Source organism: Felis catus, chromosome C2, assembly GCF_018350175.1.
Source record: "Felis catus isolate Fca126 chromosome C2, F.catus_Fca126_mat1.0, whole genome shotgun sequence".
Lineage (NCBI taxonomy): Eukaryota > Metazoa > Chordata > Mammalia > Carnivora > Felidae > Felis > Felis catus.
The window spans coordinates 139,638,747-139,656,098 of NC_058376.1; the positions used below are offsets into that span (position 1 = coordinate 139,638,747).

The 17,352-nt window shown below is 39.1% G+C and overlaps 1 protein-coding gene and 1 non-coding gene across 10 annotated transcripts in view; one reads left to right on the forward strand and one right to left on the reverse strand.

Moving 5' to 3' along the window:
- LOC101082513 (ubiquitin-conjugating enzyme E2 E2) overlaps positions 1–17,352 on the forward strand; it is a 371,654-nt gene that overhangs the window by 249,498 nt on the left and 104,804 nt on the right. The gene's annotated exons all lie outside the window — the stretch shown is intronic.
- Positions 8,136–8,238, reverse strand: LOC111556394. The gene has a single exon (XR_002735879.1). It is a non-coding gene; the product is annotated as a U6 spliceosomal RNA (small nuclear RNA).

Here is a 17,352-nt window from a genome sequence, read left to right on the forward strand (position 1 = left end):
CATTTGAAAGCATTCTGAGAAGAGGTCCATATGCTTCAGCAGACTGCCAAATGAGTCCTTGAGCAAAAAAGAGGTTAAGAACTTATGATTTAAAATTTATTTATTTATTTTGAGAGAGAATGCATGCACAGGCAGAGGAGAGGGACAGAGGAAGAGAGAGAGAATCTTAAGCAGGAGTCTGATGAGGGGCTCAGTCTCAAGACTGTGAGATCATGACCTGAGCTGAAATCAAGTCAGCAGCTTAACCAACTGAGCCACCCAGGGGCCCCTAGAACTTCCGATTTAAATGGAAGGATATGGAGTCTCTAAATTCGTAGGAACACAGGGCCTTTTCCCCATTCTGTCAACATATGTTGAAAATGGCTTGAGCTAGAAATAAACTTTTGTTGTATTTAAATGAAAATGATAAAAAGGAAATTTTAAAATTTTATATTGGAAGTGATCTCTTAATTTTATTTTATTCAAATACTTTAGTAGAAAGAAAGAACTTTAGTTTTTCTGAATGCTTTACATGGTCTTTACTGATTATCTCCAGGGGTCAAAAGAAGCACCAGCCTGGCTTCAGTTTTCTGTTGGGCACACTGGGCCAGACTGAACATTTCTATTACATGCCTGAGCCACAGTGATTCTGGTTTTTACTTTACAATGTAAATTTGATTCAGAGTTCTCTTCCCCAAGGGGACTGTGTAGATATCAGACATAAGTAAGTCCATTTCTGTACATATTAGTTCATTTTTTATAGCCTTCTATCACAAAAACAAGCAAAAACCCTCATGCGATTATGACCTGTTATTATGGACTTTATTACTGAAGGGGCTTTAGAGGGTATCTAATGCACCACATCCTCATCTTTATGAGAGTGAACTGAGGACCAGAAAAGTTTTGATTTGCACAGTCAGATTTACCCGTGATGACACAACCAAGGTGGCAGTCTAAGCTCAAACTGCCGTTTCCACATGTGTGATACTAACATTGTGCTAAAACCTCAGTCTCCCGTCTTCCTTCCTCCTCTTCTCCTACCTTCCTATCACAGTAGAAGAGGTTTCAGTGCTTCTGTCGGTGATTTCGTCATCCCTCTTGCCTGCCTACTTCGTATTCCGCCCCCTCTTGCCTCCTCTTCAGGCCACGTTCCTTTCTGCCCCTTCCCATCCAGACTTCCAGAAAGAAAAACACATTGTCTTTCTTTTAATCTCTTATATTGTGCATTCCTTAATCCACAATCCACAATGCCAGTAGTCTCACTTAAACTGTTCTTCCCAAAGTCAGGAACATCAGTTTTTACTCAAACTCATGGACCATTCTCAATGTCATTTTCTCTCCCATTCTGCAGTATGTTACAGTTGACTTCTTTATCCCCCTTCAAGTGCTTTCCTCTCTCTTGGCCTCTGTGATGCCATGCTCTCTGGACTTTCCTTATTTGGTTGCTCTTTCTCAGTCACCTCATCTAATGGCCATACTTTTAAATGTCAGTGACTGTTTCTCATTAGAACAGCCTTTTAATTTCTCACCATTCTCACTGCTGGTTCTCATATAACGTGTTGTACTCCTGGGCCTCTGAAGGTGCACTGTTTACTGCTTTCTCACAAATCTATTCTGCAGCAGCTGTTTCACCTAAATTTCATAGCTGGCTGGGCATCTGCACCTGGACATCCTACGGGTCCTTCAGATTCAACATGCTCCTTTTGTGTCTCGGCTCCAGAATTCAGACTTCATTACCACCATCATCTTCTACCTGAATACCATAAAGCCTCCTAACTGGTCTCATGTCCCCAGTCTCAGCCCCTTCCTCACTGCTGTCAGACTGGTGTTTCTAAAATGAAAACATGTTCACGTTCACTTCTCTTTCTGAAACTTATTTGTGATTCCATTGTCCTCAGGACAAATCCATTCTAGTACCGCATAAAAGGTGCTTTCTCGATCTGGCCCTGCTTACCTTTCCTGCCTCACGCTTTGCCGCAGCACCGCATGGTGCCTAGTTTTCTGAAAGAAACCCTCTTCTCTGTTGCCTCCTGGCCTGTGCTCTTCCCCTACCTGCCTTTTCTTTCCCGCCCTTTCTTCCACTCTCCCCTACTCGTGGGTAACTTCCTTGAATCTTTCAGATCTCCTCTCTCACAGCTTGGTTGAGGAGCCTTTCCTCTTTACTTCCATAAGCACTCTGTACTTATTCCTAATACAGACCACATTCATCATAATACACTGTAATTGTCCCTTAACTTGTCTGTCTTCTCCCCTTAAATGGTAAAACTCAAGAAGAGCAGCTGTGCCTTACCACCATGCCCCCAGGATCTAGCATCTGCATTTTCTTTGAATGGATGAATTAATATACCCTACTTAGTCATAATAATAAGGTCACTGCAGTGGAACTAAAGCTAGGATACAACTAGCTTTTGGGATCCATACCATATCCTTATCTCATTGGTGAGATTTTAGCCCTCTGAAAAATTAAATATATAAACTCTCTTGAACCTTTGCAATAAATAGAATAGCCCTTTTCCAGCATACTGAGTTAAGGAAACACAGATTTCCCAAAGTTTTAAATGTTTGAAAAGAACCTTACCTTCAGTAATTCTGTGATAACTCCTAGGAAAGTTTTCTGAGTTTTCTTTTTTTCCTTTAGAGACTGGGAAAAGATTTTCTTTTTCCTTCTTTCTGAAGGTTGTGTGTGTAGTTCTTATCTTTACATCTGGTTATAGTGACTTTGAATTAATTATAATGAATAAATGAGAAAAAAATCCAATGACCTTTATTATAAAAATACATTTGTACTTACATGTTGCCTAAGAACAGGTGGCTAAACCCCAGAAGGCCTACAAATTTATCTGGTAGGCAACTTGGGAATGCAAAACATTATCTTACTATTTTTTGTTTTCTAGATGTAATGCCTAAAATTCCAGTTAACATCGTTGTTAATTATCCTACCACTGATACAAATAGCTTCTAAATCTACCTTTGTTACTTATACGCAGAGAAACAGAATTTTAATGTTCATGAATGCTGGCAACAAGTTAAAAAAGGGGGAGTGATAACACTTAAAATCTCCCTAACACTACTGAGTGTATGTATTTTTTGGGTATTCTCTTTCATCATCTTGGTGACCACCCATTTTGAGATTGAATCTGGGTTCTCCGCTCAGTGTCTTTCTCACTGTTTGGTCCCTTTCTGGTCCATATCAGCCTCTGGTCTCTCCTTCCCATAACATTCCTTCTTAGGAGTAGTGTGATAATTATCTTTGTTTCCTTGCCTTTACTTTATCATCACAGGTAGGTATATTTTTATCGACTCATCACTGCTTTGCTCAGAGAACTGATATTTTTCAAGCCCTCTTGATATCTCCGTAACAATATCACAAATGCCAATCAAACCTATCAGGATCTCATCTAGAGTTTCCTGTTCTTGGTATGCTTCTAGTTTCACTGTTCCTACTCCCTGAAAGTAAGCATTCTCAGAGCTTCTGTGTCTGAAACCATTTTTCTAAGTGAAGTCCTTCAGCAACATTTCAGTTCTTAATATATTTCTCTTGTTCTGTATTTGTAACTTCATTATTAATATATGGCATAGTGTAATTGGATAAAATAAATTCCTTAAAATTCAGATCAATAACTCAAAACTTAAATCAGTTAGGGTTTATGGAGAAGCAGGAACCTGCCAAGATATGAGTTTGAACTTTTTCAGGAGTTTATTTTTAAAGCATGATTAACCATGAAACGCAAACAGATCTCAATTGTTTTGTGCTGGATTTTTCAGTTAAAAATGCAACTGTCTTGAAATCCATGAGAGCCAAGTTTACAAACGTAGAAGGTCTTTCATTTTTTTCCTGGCATTGAGACTGTTTTAATAAAAGGAAGAACACATTTATGTATGTTTACTCGAAGAGAAATATGCTTATATGTGATAATATCATTACTACCAAAACATAGACCCTTCTCAACTGCTACTTACCTTAATTGCCATACAAGGTCGCTGAGTGGGCAAGCTGGGCATTAGAAGTAAGTCTGTGGATACTTTTAATGTGTCTACAACAAACTGAGTCTTTTTTTTTTTATTTTTTTTTTAACGTTTATTTATTTTTGAGACACAGAGAGGCAGAGCATGAACGGGGGAGGGTCAGAGAGAGGGAGACACAGAATCTGAAACAGGCTCCAGGCTCTGAGCTGTCAGCACAGAGCCCGACGCGGGGCTCGAACTCACGGACCGCGAGATCATGACCTGAGCCGAAGTCGGCCGCTTAACCGACGGAGCCACCCAGGCGCCCCAAACTGAGTCTTTTTAAACATGCATGAGTTGATCTGTCATTTGCCATCTACATAAGAGTCTAAATTTAAAATTAGAGGGTTGTTTTGTCTGTGGTGAGTTTGGAGGCTTTAGAAATGGACTACTACCAACCAAATCAGAAGCATGGGGTACCCAAGGATTCCCATTCACTATCTGAGTTATCAGCTATTTTATAGTATTTGAAGCTCGCATGCCTCTTCCTTTCCTTTCCATATTGTTGTTTGCATTCCCTAAATAACCCAGCAAACAAATTTTCTTTGTAAAGTGGTTTTTTGTTCCTTTATCCAACATGTTTTTATCAATATTGGTTTGCTTTTCTGTCTGCTACCCAGGGGGCTTATGACCTGTCCCTGAGGTTCTTGTTTGTTGCTGTTTTTGAAATTTAAAAAATAATGTTGGTGTTTTGACAGCTCAGTTATTTTCTTAATACTGACAGTGTTTCTTTGAACAAAGACATTGAATGTAATTATTATACTTGATATACCATAAGATTTATGAAATTAGTAGAAAACTCCTAAAAGATATTGACCCACAACTTAAATTTAATGAATCTAAACCATTTGATTTTTATTCTACTATGTTCAATGTTTAACAAGCTATTCCTTGTTATAATACATCCATGTGTACTCTGAGTTGCTGCTACCTGCATCGTACATAAAGTTATAGGAACAACCAAATTGGAATGTTCTGACATTAACTGATAACTTCCAGAGTTTATAATTTCACTCTGGAATTTGGGTTAAATTCCTTATTGTGTTTCTTTTGCTAAAAACATTCTCTGTCTTGGGGTGCCTCGGTGGCTCAGTCAGTTAAGCATCTGACTCTTGATTTTGGCTCAGGTCATGATCTTACGGTTTGTGAGTTTGAGCCCTGTGTCAGGCTCTGTACTTTTAGTGCTTGGGATTCTCTCTCCCTTCCTCTCTCTCTTCCTCTCTCTCTCTCTGCTCCTCTGCTACTTGCTCTCACACATGCTCTCACTCTGAAAATAATAAAAAAAGAAAGAAAAAGAAAAATCTTATTTAAAAAAGACATTATCTGTCTTTATTTTAATGTTCAGCTGAAGAGGTGTAATCATGAACAAAATTATAATTTAAAAAATTACATTGTGAATATTTAGCACGCTCTGGTCATAAACAGTGTAATTGTATTTGCAGTGAATAAATTGTTAGCCTAAAATAGAAATCTGACATGAATTGGGGCCCTTTCTTTTGATATTTTACAAATCCCTAGCCAGCTGTGAACGTTAAAATAATATTACACTTCACAGAGAAAACAGACTGTCGTGTGCTAATATATTTTTAGGAGCTTTTACGTGATTGTTTTTGGAGTGGAAAAATACAACTTACAGAAGTTGATAAATGTCATAAAGTAATACCTAAATGTTCCACCTACGTGGTCTAGTTTTTGTTTTGTTTTTAAAAATAATTTGGAACCACTGCCTTTACCAACCCTTTTTTTTATTGTTCACCATAGTTCTTGTCAGACAAACTGTGTATTTACTTTTATTTGCTTAGTGTTATCTTCTCCTCACCAGGATGTAAAGTCCGTGAACTTAAGGAGTTTGGATTTGTTCAGTGCTAAATACACATTACCTATGTGACCGACACATAGATGGAGCTTAGAATATGTTTGTTGAATGCGTGAATAAATAAACAAGTAAATTGACTTAATTTTACATCATTTTCCCTTTTTATTTGACATATTTCGAGCTTTTCTTCCTGTTAATAGAGAGTAAAATACTTTTTTAAAGAGGAAATCATGGTACACTAAACTCAATGTAAATCAAATCTGTTGGAGATGTTTTAGTTACTCTGTGGTAAACTGAGATTGTACATGACAGTTTGCAGATTGTATATTTTGATCTACCACAGCCTTTTTGGGAAAAAGAAAAGGAGAAGAGCTTTATAGTTATTCTTTTATATTCATGAAGATCTCATTCCTCGGATTTAAAAAATAAAACCCTCTGTAAATGAAGAATATTCATCATCCAATGTAAGAAAAATTACACATATCGATGTGGAGTAGACTGTGCCCCAAGCAGGTTGTTGGAGTCAGAAGCGAGAGTGAGAAAGTGACTCACTTGGGACAAAAAACCCCTGACTGTTTGCTGGAGGGCAGTTCAAGGAAGTCATACATGCCTGCAAAATAGCATAATAGTTGTCCTCTTAATATTTAGCTAGCAGTTTGATAGTTACATTACCTTTGAGGAACATAAAGCTGACGTTCTCTGTTTTGGTGTCCATTCAATAATAGAAGAATCCTACAGCCGGGTAGTTTTCAATCATTATTTTTTTTTTGCCTCCACCCTACAATCCTGCTCCACTTTTTCAGGTAGTTGTTGTTGAATAGCTGCTCTGCTTTTATATGTTACACAATTTATTTTATTTAAACAAAATTGGATTTTATATTTATCAGGGCTTGAACTGGAGTAGGACAAGAGAATTCAATTCTTCCAGCTTTTAAAAATAGAATAATAGGGGCACCTGGGTGGCTCAGTTGGTTAAGCGTCCGACTTTGCCTCAGGTCATGATCTCATGGTTCACGAGTTCGAGCCCCACATCGGGCCCTGTGCTGACAGCTCAGAGCCTGGAGCCTGTTTCGGATTCTGTGGCTCCATCTCTCTCTTCCCCGTGCTCGCTCACTTGCTCTCTCTCTCTCTCTCTCTCTCTCTCTCAGAAATAAACATTAAAAAAAATTTTTTTAAGAATTGTAAATTGTAAATCTACCCTGTCACATTTTATTGGTCTCAAACCTATCTTTTACTCCTAATTTTTTATGTTTCTTTTATCTCCCACTGCCTTCTCTCTCCCTCTCTCTGTCTGTCTCTCTCTATGTATGTATACACACACACACACACACACACATATATACATACACACATATGGTCAAATGTGAAGGTATGAGGGAACAACTAACTGTTGCTCAGATACTTTTATTGTTACCAGCTTCCATTCTGTACTGACCTCCTTTATATCTTCATGGATAGACATTTGATAGACAGATCTAACAAGGAAAGTTTGGGACTACAATGTTAAGAAGTGGCTTCACTAGCTATCAGTTGTTCCACTGGAGCTCTGGTACTGCCTCCACTCTTGCTTACAGGAAGTTACAGGGATGGATATCTGGACAGTTTGGAGTGTGGAAGCCTACCAAACTGATAAGTGACCATTGAGCATATCTTAACTATTTCGGAGGAATTTGTATCATTGCTGTGGAGTATTTGATTGGCATATTTGCTTCAAACAAAATCTTGAATGGCACAGCCTATCCATAGTCTTTGGATAAAGGGGAGATGGCTTTGAGAAGGTACTTTGGATTCCTTATATATCATGATCTCATACACTGGAAAGTAGTCATTAGCATGCCAGCTAATTTTTCTTTTACTATATATCCATTTTCACTGAGCTTAGTAACATACTAAGTATGTTAATATACATGTTAATATACTAAGTAACATAATATACATGGAGAGGTTGAGGGTCTGGGGAGCAAAGGATCAAGCATACTGAATTGATATACTTAAACTTGAGTTACAGAGCAGATCCAGTTGAAGTTTCCCCACCATCACCTCTCCCTATGCCTCTCCTCCCCAGAATGCAAGTAATTTTAAATGTTGATATTTTATTAATATTTTTCATGAGCAACTGTCATATTACCAGGGTGATTAATGAAACTAGAATGTAGCTAAGGTAAAGCATTTGGCACTATTTGGGGAAAACTTCCATATAGAGAGATGAGTCATCATAGACTTACATTTAGAATTTAAACATGTGCAAGCTGAACATTTGTACATAGAAATTTTTTTAAGGAAACTCAAGATATTGCTTTTATTGTTTTCAGTGTCAGTTTTTATTTTTATTTTTTTTAATACAGAAGGCTTCATGACCTTGTGTGTCATCCTTGTGCAGGGGCCGTGCAAATTTTCTCTATATGGTTCCAGTCTTCATGCATCTGCTGCTGAAGCAGGCACAAGTTAACTTTTTATTTTGGAATAACTTTAAATTTACAGAAAAGTTGCAAAGATAGTACCAAGTATTCCATAACACCTCTCTCAGTTTCTCTACTTAAGTTTTTATTACAAGCATAGCTCCAAGATACTCTGGGTTTGGTTTCAGACCACTGCAATAAGCCAATAATACAATAGAGTGAGTCAAATTAATTTCTAAATTTCCCGATGCATATACAAGTTCTGTTTACACTGTAGTCTATTAAGTAAGCAGTAACATTATATGTGAAAAAGAAACCCGAATGTATATACCTTAACTAAAAGATACTTTATTGCTTAAAAAATGCTAACCATCATCTGCACATTCAGCAAGTTGATCTTTTTGCTGGTGGAGGGTCTTGCCTTGATGTTGATGGCTGCTGACTGATGGGGATGGCGGTTACTGAAGGTTGTTACTGAAGGTTGGGGTGACTTGGCAATTTCTTAAAATAAGACAATGAAGTTTGCTACATTAATTGACTCTTCCTTTCACAAACAATTTCTCTGCAGCATGCATTGCTGGCTGATAGCGTTTTACCCACAAGAGAATTTCTTTCAAAATTGGAGTCAATCCCCTCAAACACTGCTGCTGATCAACTAAGTTTATGTGTGATGCTCTAAATCCTTTGTTACCATTTCAACAGTGTTCCCACCATCTTCACCAGGAGTAAAGTCATGTCAAGAAACTACTTTCTTTGCTTACCCATAAGAAGTAACTCATTATCTGTTAAAAGTTTTATCATGAGATTATCGCAATTCAGTCACACCTTCAGGCTCCACTTCTAATTCTAGTTCTCTTGCTGTGTCCACCATATCTGCAGTTACTTCCTTCACTGAAGTCTTGAACCCCTCAAAGTCATCCATGATGGTCATCTTGTTCATGTTGACATTTGACCTCTTCCCATGAATCGTGAATATTCTTTTTTTTTTTTTTTTCAACGTTTATTTATTTTTGGGACAGAGAGACACAGAGCATGAACGGGGGAGGGGCAGAGAGAGAGGGTGACACAGAATCGGAAACAGGCTCCAGGCTCTGAGGCATCAGCCCAGAGCCTGACGCGGGGCTCGAACTCCCGGACCGCGAGATCGTGACCTGGCTGAAGTCGGACGCTTAACCGACTGTGCCACCCAGGCGCCCCTGAATCATGAATATTCTTAATGGCATCTAGAATGGTGAATTCTTTCCAGAAAGTTCTCAATGTACTTTGCCCAGATCCCTCAGAGAAATCATTATCTATGGTAGCTGTAACCTTACAAAATGTACTTTTTTGAGAAAGAGAGAGCAAGGTGGAAGGGGCACAGAGAAAGGGGGACAGAGGATCTGAAGCAGGCTCTGTGCTGACAGCAGAGAGCCCGATATGGGGCTCAAACTCATGAACCATGAGAGCATGACCTGAGCAAAAGTGAGATACTTAAACAACTAAGCCATCCAGGCGCCCCACAAAATATGTTTCTTAAATAATAAGACTTGAAAGTCAAAATGATTCCTTGATTCATGAGTTACAGAATGGATGTTGTATTAGCAGTAATGAAAGTAACATTAATCTTGTTGGAAATCTCCATCAGAGCTCTTAAGTGACCAGGTGCATGTCAGTGAGCAATAATATTTTGAAAGGAATTGTTTTTTCCCAAATAGTAGGTCTCAGCAGTAGACTTAAAATACTCAGTAAAACATGTTGTAAATAGATGAGCTGTCATCCAGGCTTTGTTGTTCCATTTATAGAGCACAGGCAGAGTAGATGTAACATAATTCATGAGAGCCCTAGGATTTTTGGAATGGTCAGTGAATTTTGGCTTTAACTTAAAGTCACCAACTGCATTAGCCACTGACAAAAGAGTCAGCCTGTCCTATGAATCTTTGAAGGTAGGCATTGGCTTTTCCTCTCCAGCTATGAAAGTCCAAGATGGCATCTTCTAGTGTAAGGCTGTTTGTTCTACATTGAAAATCTGTAGATTTTCATCTTCGTTAATGATCTGAGCTAGACCTTCTGGATCACTTGCTGCAGCTTCTGCGTGAACAACTTGCTGCTTCACTTCACACTTTCATGTTATGGAGTTGGCCTCTTTCCTTACACCTTGTACACAAACCTCTGCTAGCAATCAACTTTTCTTCTGCAGTCTTCTCCCTTCTCTCATTGAAGACAGTTAGGGCCTTGCTCTGGATTAGGCTTTGGCTTGATGGAAGGTTGTGGCCGCTTTAATCTGCTTTCTGGACCACTAAAACTCTCTCCATATTAGCAATGAGTCTGTTTCGCTTTGTCATCATTCATGTGTTGACCGGACCAGCACTTTCAATTTCCTTTAAGAACTTTTTTTTGTATTTACAACTTGGCTGTTTTCTGCAAGAAGCCTGGCTTTCAGCCTATCTCAGCTTTTGACATGCCTTCCTCACTAAGTTTAATCATTTCCAGCTTTTAAAGGAACATGTAACTCTTCCTTTCACGTGAACACATAGAGGTCATCGTAGGGTTATTAATTGGCCTGATTTTATCACTGTTGTGTCTCAGGGAATAGGGAGGCCAAAGGCGAGGGAGAGAGGCAGGGAATGGCCATTCAGTAGACCAATCACAACACACACAGTATTTATCAATTGAATTTGTTGTCTCATATGGGTGTGGTCATGGTTCCTCAAAACAGTTACAATAGTAACATCAAAGAACACTGATCACTGTAACAAATATAATAATAATAGGAAAGTTTGATATATTGTGAGAATTACCGAGGTGTGACTTAGAGACACAAAGTGAGCACATGCTATTGGAAAAAAATGGTGCTGACAGACTTGTGACTCAGAGTCACCACAAACCTTAAATTTAAACGTAGTATCTGCAAAGTGCAATAAAACAAGGTATAATAAAATGAGGTATGACTGTGTTTTTTAAAAAAGAATGGAGCATTGGGGCGCCTGGTGGCTCAGTCAGTTAAGCGTCTGACTTCAGCTCAGGCCATCATCTCACGGCTCATGAATTCGAGCCCTGCTTCGGGCTCTGTGCTAACAGCTCAGAGCCTGGAGCCTGCTTCAGATTCTGTGTCTCCCTCTCTTTCTGCCCCTCCCCTGCTCACACTCTGTCTGTCTGTCTGTCTGTCTGTCTGTCTGTCTGTCTGTCTCTCTCCCTCAAAAATAAATAAACATTAAAAAAAATGTTTTTAAAGAATGGAGCATTATGAAAAGGCACAACTACTAAATAATATGGAATCCTGAAACAAAAAACAGATATTAGATAAAAAACTAAGGAAATCTCAATAAACTAAGGACTCTAATAATAGTAACATACCTGTATTGGCTCATTAACTGTGACAAATGTACCATACTACTGTAAAATGTTAATAATAGAGGAAACTGGCTATCGGGTATATGAGGACTCTATACCATCTTTGCAATGTTTCTATAAATTTATAACTTTTAAAATTAAAAGGTTTAAAATAAAATAATCCCCCCCAAAAGCTAATCCTATGTTTAATCAGTATCTACTCCCTCCCCAGTCGGCGCTGTTACAAGTGCCAATTCTTTGTGAATTCACATTGAATCAAAAAACATTGAGTATCTGCTGTGTTCCAGACACCATGGCAGCTGACTAGGGTATACAGATGAGTAAGACATAATGCCTGCCCCCAGGAGACTCCATTCCACTAAAGGCAGGCGGCAAAATTACCTAGTATAAGTGCTGTAACGGAGACAGAAGTCACGGCCTATGGGAAACCAGGGGTAGGGATCATTTATTTTGCTGGGGCTGGAGTGAAACCAAGTGTTACAAAATGGCTAACTGTGAGAAGAATACAATAGACTGAACACCAAAGGAAATTTAAACAAGTACCTGACAGCTGGAAGGTGTTGGCAAGGGTATAGTGATGTTCAAAAGAAACAGGAGTAATGAGAACTGTTTCCAGTGATTAATTACAAATAGGACTGTTAAGATGTTTAGTCCCAGTAGTTAATAAACCAGCAGTTAGTTTTCTTATATCAAAAATTGATGTGATACAGGAAAATATTAAGAATATAACAAAAAAAATAGTATTCTTGTTCTCCCAAATGAGAAGCTGGTCTGTACTAAAATGGCAAATCCAGTTGTGAGCATCTTTTGATCATCTTTTACCTACTCTATACAAAGAGTCGTCTCTAAGTTAGATATATCAGAAATTAGAGAAGTTCATTCAGAAAATTAAAAGAAGCATAAAAGTGAAAACTAAAGCCATTTTAAAAGCCATAAAATTGCTTAGTACAGAACAATTTTTACCTGCCTACCTCCTAATAATTGAAAGGTTACTATGAGAAGGGCATTGACAATAATGGCTTTATGAACAGAGGTAGAGAAAAAGACCTTAAATTTAGCAAATAAACTTAGGTACAAGAAAAGTTCCTAATTTGAAGTATTAAAAACACATACTTTAAAGTCACTAATGAGGGGGAACTGCTCTCTTTGATTTAGGGGGATGTCTTGCCCTTTGCCGGAGGTCTAGAAACATAATCGTTTCCAACCATTCAGATAAAGAGGTTACTCTTTGGTTTGAATATAGTATTAGGCATTAACAACGTATTAGCAAGTATATAAAATATCAATGACTGTTTAGTGATCTTAACACATAAATATGACAGCTACATTAGATTTGGGTTCCCAGAGGAAAATTAAATCCATCAAAAGCAAAGAAGAATCCCAGCTGGCATAAGCACTTGACAGATTCAAAGGAGATAGGGTTTTCCTGTAATCTATTCTATTCTCAACCTTTTGTTTCAGCTTTAACATTTCTATCCCTTCAGATGCTATTCTAGCCAGTCCACCTGTGTTACGTGAATAATAGCTTCTTATAAGTAGTAGCAATTTGGTCTGCATGTAGACAGCAAGAGTGCCCATCTTTAGAAGTAATTGTTTTTCTTTAGAATCCGTCTCCTCTCCCTTTTTTTCATCTGAACTGATTATGGGGCGCTTTCAGAGCTTTGCTTTTCATATACTACAGATATTGTAGTCACACTATGTCCTTAGCATTTGTTTCAGTTTATAAAGAATACAATTAGCCTCTTTAATGCTTGGTTCAGTCACAATTAAATCTCCCCTAATGGTTAGGGATTGGTCTTTCCAAGGCTGAGAAGGTGCTTTTAATTATTCATTCCTCGGTTTGTTTCTTACAGCAGCCTCAGCTGTGCTTTATTATTCAAAGGTTAATGCAAGCTGAGAAGTGGGTAAATTAAATCTGCTTGGCAGCCAGCAACCCTGCGCGTTAGCAGACACTGTACGATGGGCACGGGCAGCGTAAGTTATTTCCACCACTGTAGCACTGCCAAAAGCAAAAACCACTGAATCCTTCAAAGACGGCCTACATTGACAGGAGTTATTAAGGGATGCTACAAATTGGTGGTTCTTAAATTGCAAATCTTCAATAAAATCTGTGTTTGTTTTGCTTACAAAGAGAGAACGCAATGGCTGAAACCTGAGAGGTAATAATAGCGTCTGTAGAGAATTGATGTAGATACCATGACTAATGAACTTTGTATAATATTAAATCACTAAGTTGAGTGCTGGAAGTCACTTCTATAAATGTTTCACAAGGGCAGACTACAAAATCTCCGATGAAAGCAAGGGCATAATGGGCTGTGCCTGGTCAACTAGGCGGTAGGAAAGTGCCGTCATAGCTCCATCCCTGCAAAATGTTTCTAGATCCATTCATGCGCTTCCCTTTTTAAAACGTGTATTCTTTATAGCTATGGAGTCAGGAATTTTGTAGACTCCTAAGGATGCCTCATAGAAATATTGGCACAAATGATGTGCAAGGTAGGGGACATAACTCAGATTTTACGAATACACCAAAAGCCAGGAAGCAACGTCTTAGTCTTCTGTTTGGTTGCTCATTCTCTCTTCTCCCCTAAGGTGTTTGTGGGACTGGTCTCTTAAAAACTCACCTCCAGGGGCGCCTGGGTGGCTCAGTCGGTTAAGCGGCCGACTCCGGCTCAGGTCATGACTCGCGGTCTGTGAGTTCGAGCCCCGCGTCGGGCTCTGTGCTGACGGCTCAGAGCCTGGAGCCTGTTTCGGATTCTGTGTCTCCCTCTCTCTGACCCTCCCCGTTCATGCTCTGTCTCTGTCTCAAAAATAAATAAACATTAAAAAAAATTTTTTTTTTAAGAAAAAGAGTGATGGTTATATTTGTGATGAGGACTATCAGTGCCCAGGGGTCTGGACATTCATGTCCTTTGAGAAGTACATTCTCTCCCTATAGGCATGCCTACTGAGAAGCTAAATTGAAATCAAAAGATAGCTGGAGGTTGTGGATCAGAGCAATAAAATTAGTTTAGTAATTGGAATGTCTGGTAGTATTCAATTGGGTAGATGACTCTATTTTAAAGTCAAATATTCAGGGGCACCTGAGTGGCTCAGTCGGTTGGGCATCTGACTCTGGCTCAGGTCATGATCTCGTAGTCCGTGAGTTCGAGCCCTGCGTCGGGCTCTGTGCTGACAGCTCAGAGCCTGGAGCCTGCTTCAGATTCTGTGTCTCCCTCTCTCTGACCCTCCCCTGTTCATGCTCTGTCTCTCCCTGTCTCAAAAATAAATTTAAAAAACGTTAAAAAAAATTTAAAAAAAACTCGCCTCCAACTGGGGCACCACTTCTGCCAAGAACCCCCAGAGTTCAGTCAGGTACCTTTCATTCCTTCACTGGAGCAAACAAGATCGCCAGACCTGTGCTACCTGCCCTGGTCATGTTTCCTTTGACCAAAAACCCATCTACTTCTGACCTTCGCCGATGGGCTGAAGGAAGAAAGAAGGGTAGGAGATGAACTCTGTGCATGTCATTGAGAATCTGGATTTTTCTTAAACACAAGGCCTGACATGAAAGCCTCTGTAAGGTGTTAAGAAATCCAGGTTTGTGCTATTAAAATAAAGGCCCTTAAAAAGGAGAAAAAAATGGAGTGATTTCATTTTAGAATAATAATCCCATTTTACCTAGTTGTGGTGAAGGTTAAAGACTATGATACATACAAAAGTTGTTTGTGAACTCTATAAACCTATCTAGAGACTAAATATTGTTAAATAATTGTCAATACTACCCAAAGCTATCTACACATTCAATGCAATCCCAATCAAAATTGCACGAGCATTCTTCTCGAAACTAGAACAAGCAATCCTAAAATTCATATGGAACCACAAAAGGCCCCGAATAGCCAAAGTAATTTTGAAGAAGACCAAAGCAGGAGGCATCACAATCCCAGACTTCAGCCTCTACTACAAAGCTGTCATCAAGACAGCATGGTATTGGCACAAAAACAGACACATAGACCAATGGAATAGAATAGAAACCCCAGAACTAGACCCACAAACGTATGGCCAACTCATCTTTGACAAAGCAGGAAACAACATCCAATGGAAAAAAGACAGTCTCTTTAACAAATGGTGCTGGGAGAACTGGACAGCAACATGCAGAAGGTTGAAACTAGACCACTTTCTCACACCATTCACAAAAATAAACTCAAAATGGATAAAGGACCTGAATGTGAGACAGCAAACCATCAAAACCCTAGAGGAGAAAGCAGTAAAAGACCTCTCTGACCTCAGCCATAGCAATCTCTTACTCGACACATCCCCAAAGGCAAGAGAATTAAAAGCAAAAATGAATTACTGAGACCTTATGAAGATAAAAAGCTCTGCACAGCAAAGGAAACAACCAACAAAACTAAAAGGCAACCAACGGAATGGGAAAAGATATTTGCAAATGACATATCGGACAAAGGGCTAGTATCCAAAATCTATGAAGAGCTCACCAAACTCCACACCCGAAAAACAAATAACCCAGTGAAGAAATGGGCAGAAAACATGAAAAGACACTTCGCTAAAGACATCTGGATGGCCAACAGGCACATGAAAAGATGCTCAACGTCGCTCCTCATCAGGGAAATACAAACCAAAACCACACTCAGATATCACCTCACACCAGTCAGAGTGGCCAAAATGAACAAATCAGGAGACTATAGATGCTGGAGAGGATGTGGAGAAACAGGAACCCTCTTGCACTGTTGGTGGGAATGCAAATTGGTGCAGCCACTCTGGAAAGCAGTGTGGAGGTTCCTCAGTAAATTAAAAATAGACCTACCCTATGACCCAGCAATAGCACTGCTAGGAATTTACCCAAGGGATACAGGAGTATTGATGCATAGGGGCACTTGTACCCCAATGTTTATAGCAGCACTCTCAATAATAGCCAAATTATGGAAAGAGCCTAAATGTCCATCAGCTGATGAATAGATAAAGAAATTGTGGTTTATATACACAATGGAGTACTACATGGCAATGAGAAAGAACAAAACATGGCCCTTTGTAGAAACGTGGATGGAACTGGAGAGTGTTATGCTAAGTGAAATAAGCCATACAGAGAAAGACAGATACCATGTTTTCACTCTTATGTGGATCCTGAGAAACTTAACAGAAACCCATGGAGGAGGGGAAGGGGAAAAAAAAAAAAGAGGTTAGAGTGGGAGAGAGCCAAAGCATAAGAGACTCTTAAAAACTGAGAACAAACTGAGGGTTGATGGGGGGTGGGAGGGAGGGGAGGGTGGGTGATGGGTATTGAGGAGGGCACCTTTTGGGATGAGCACTGGGTGTTGTATGGAAACCAATTTGACAATAAATTTCATATATTGAAAAAATTAAAAACACACAAAAAATAAATGAATAAATATTGTTAAATACTAACCAAAAGCTATACAAATATTAGCTAAGTTGCTGAATGTTTCCATGATGTTGGGATCCACATAACTCACATCTGCCTTTTGTTGGTACTTGCTGTAATTTTGGCCAGTTCTCATCTCTGACGCAGAAATGTGGGCGCTGATGCCAGCACCTCTTAGTTCATCAGGGCCGCCTTGTCTTCTGCTTGTGTCGCTTCCAGTCTACACTAAGCCTTGATGCCAGAGAGCTGTATGGGAAGGAAGATGAGCTTTTGAATGACACGTTCCTAGGTTTGAAGCTCAGTTCCACCATTTACAGTGTAATTTTTGCCCAGCCATTGGACTTCTTTGAGCCTCAGTTTCAGATAACAGTAATTTTGTACAAAGGCAGTCATTTGAAGGAATATGTGTTAATGGTAACAGTTGCCATTTTTGAAACATTCTTTGC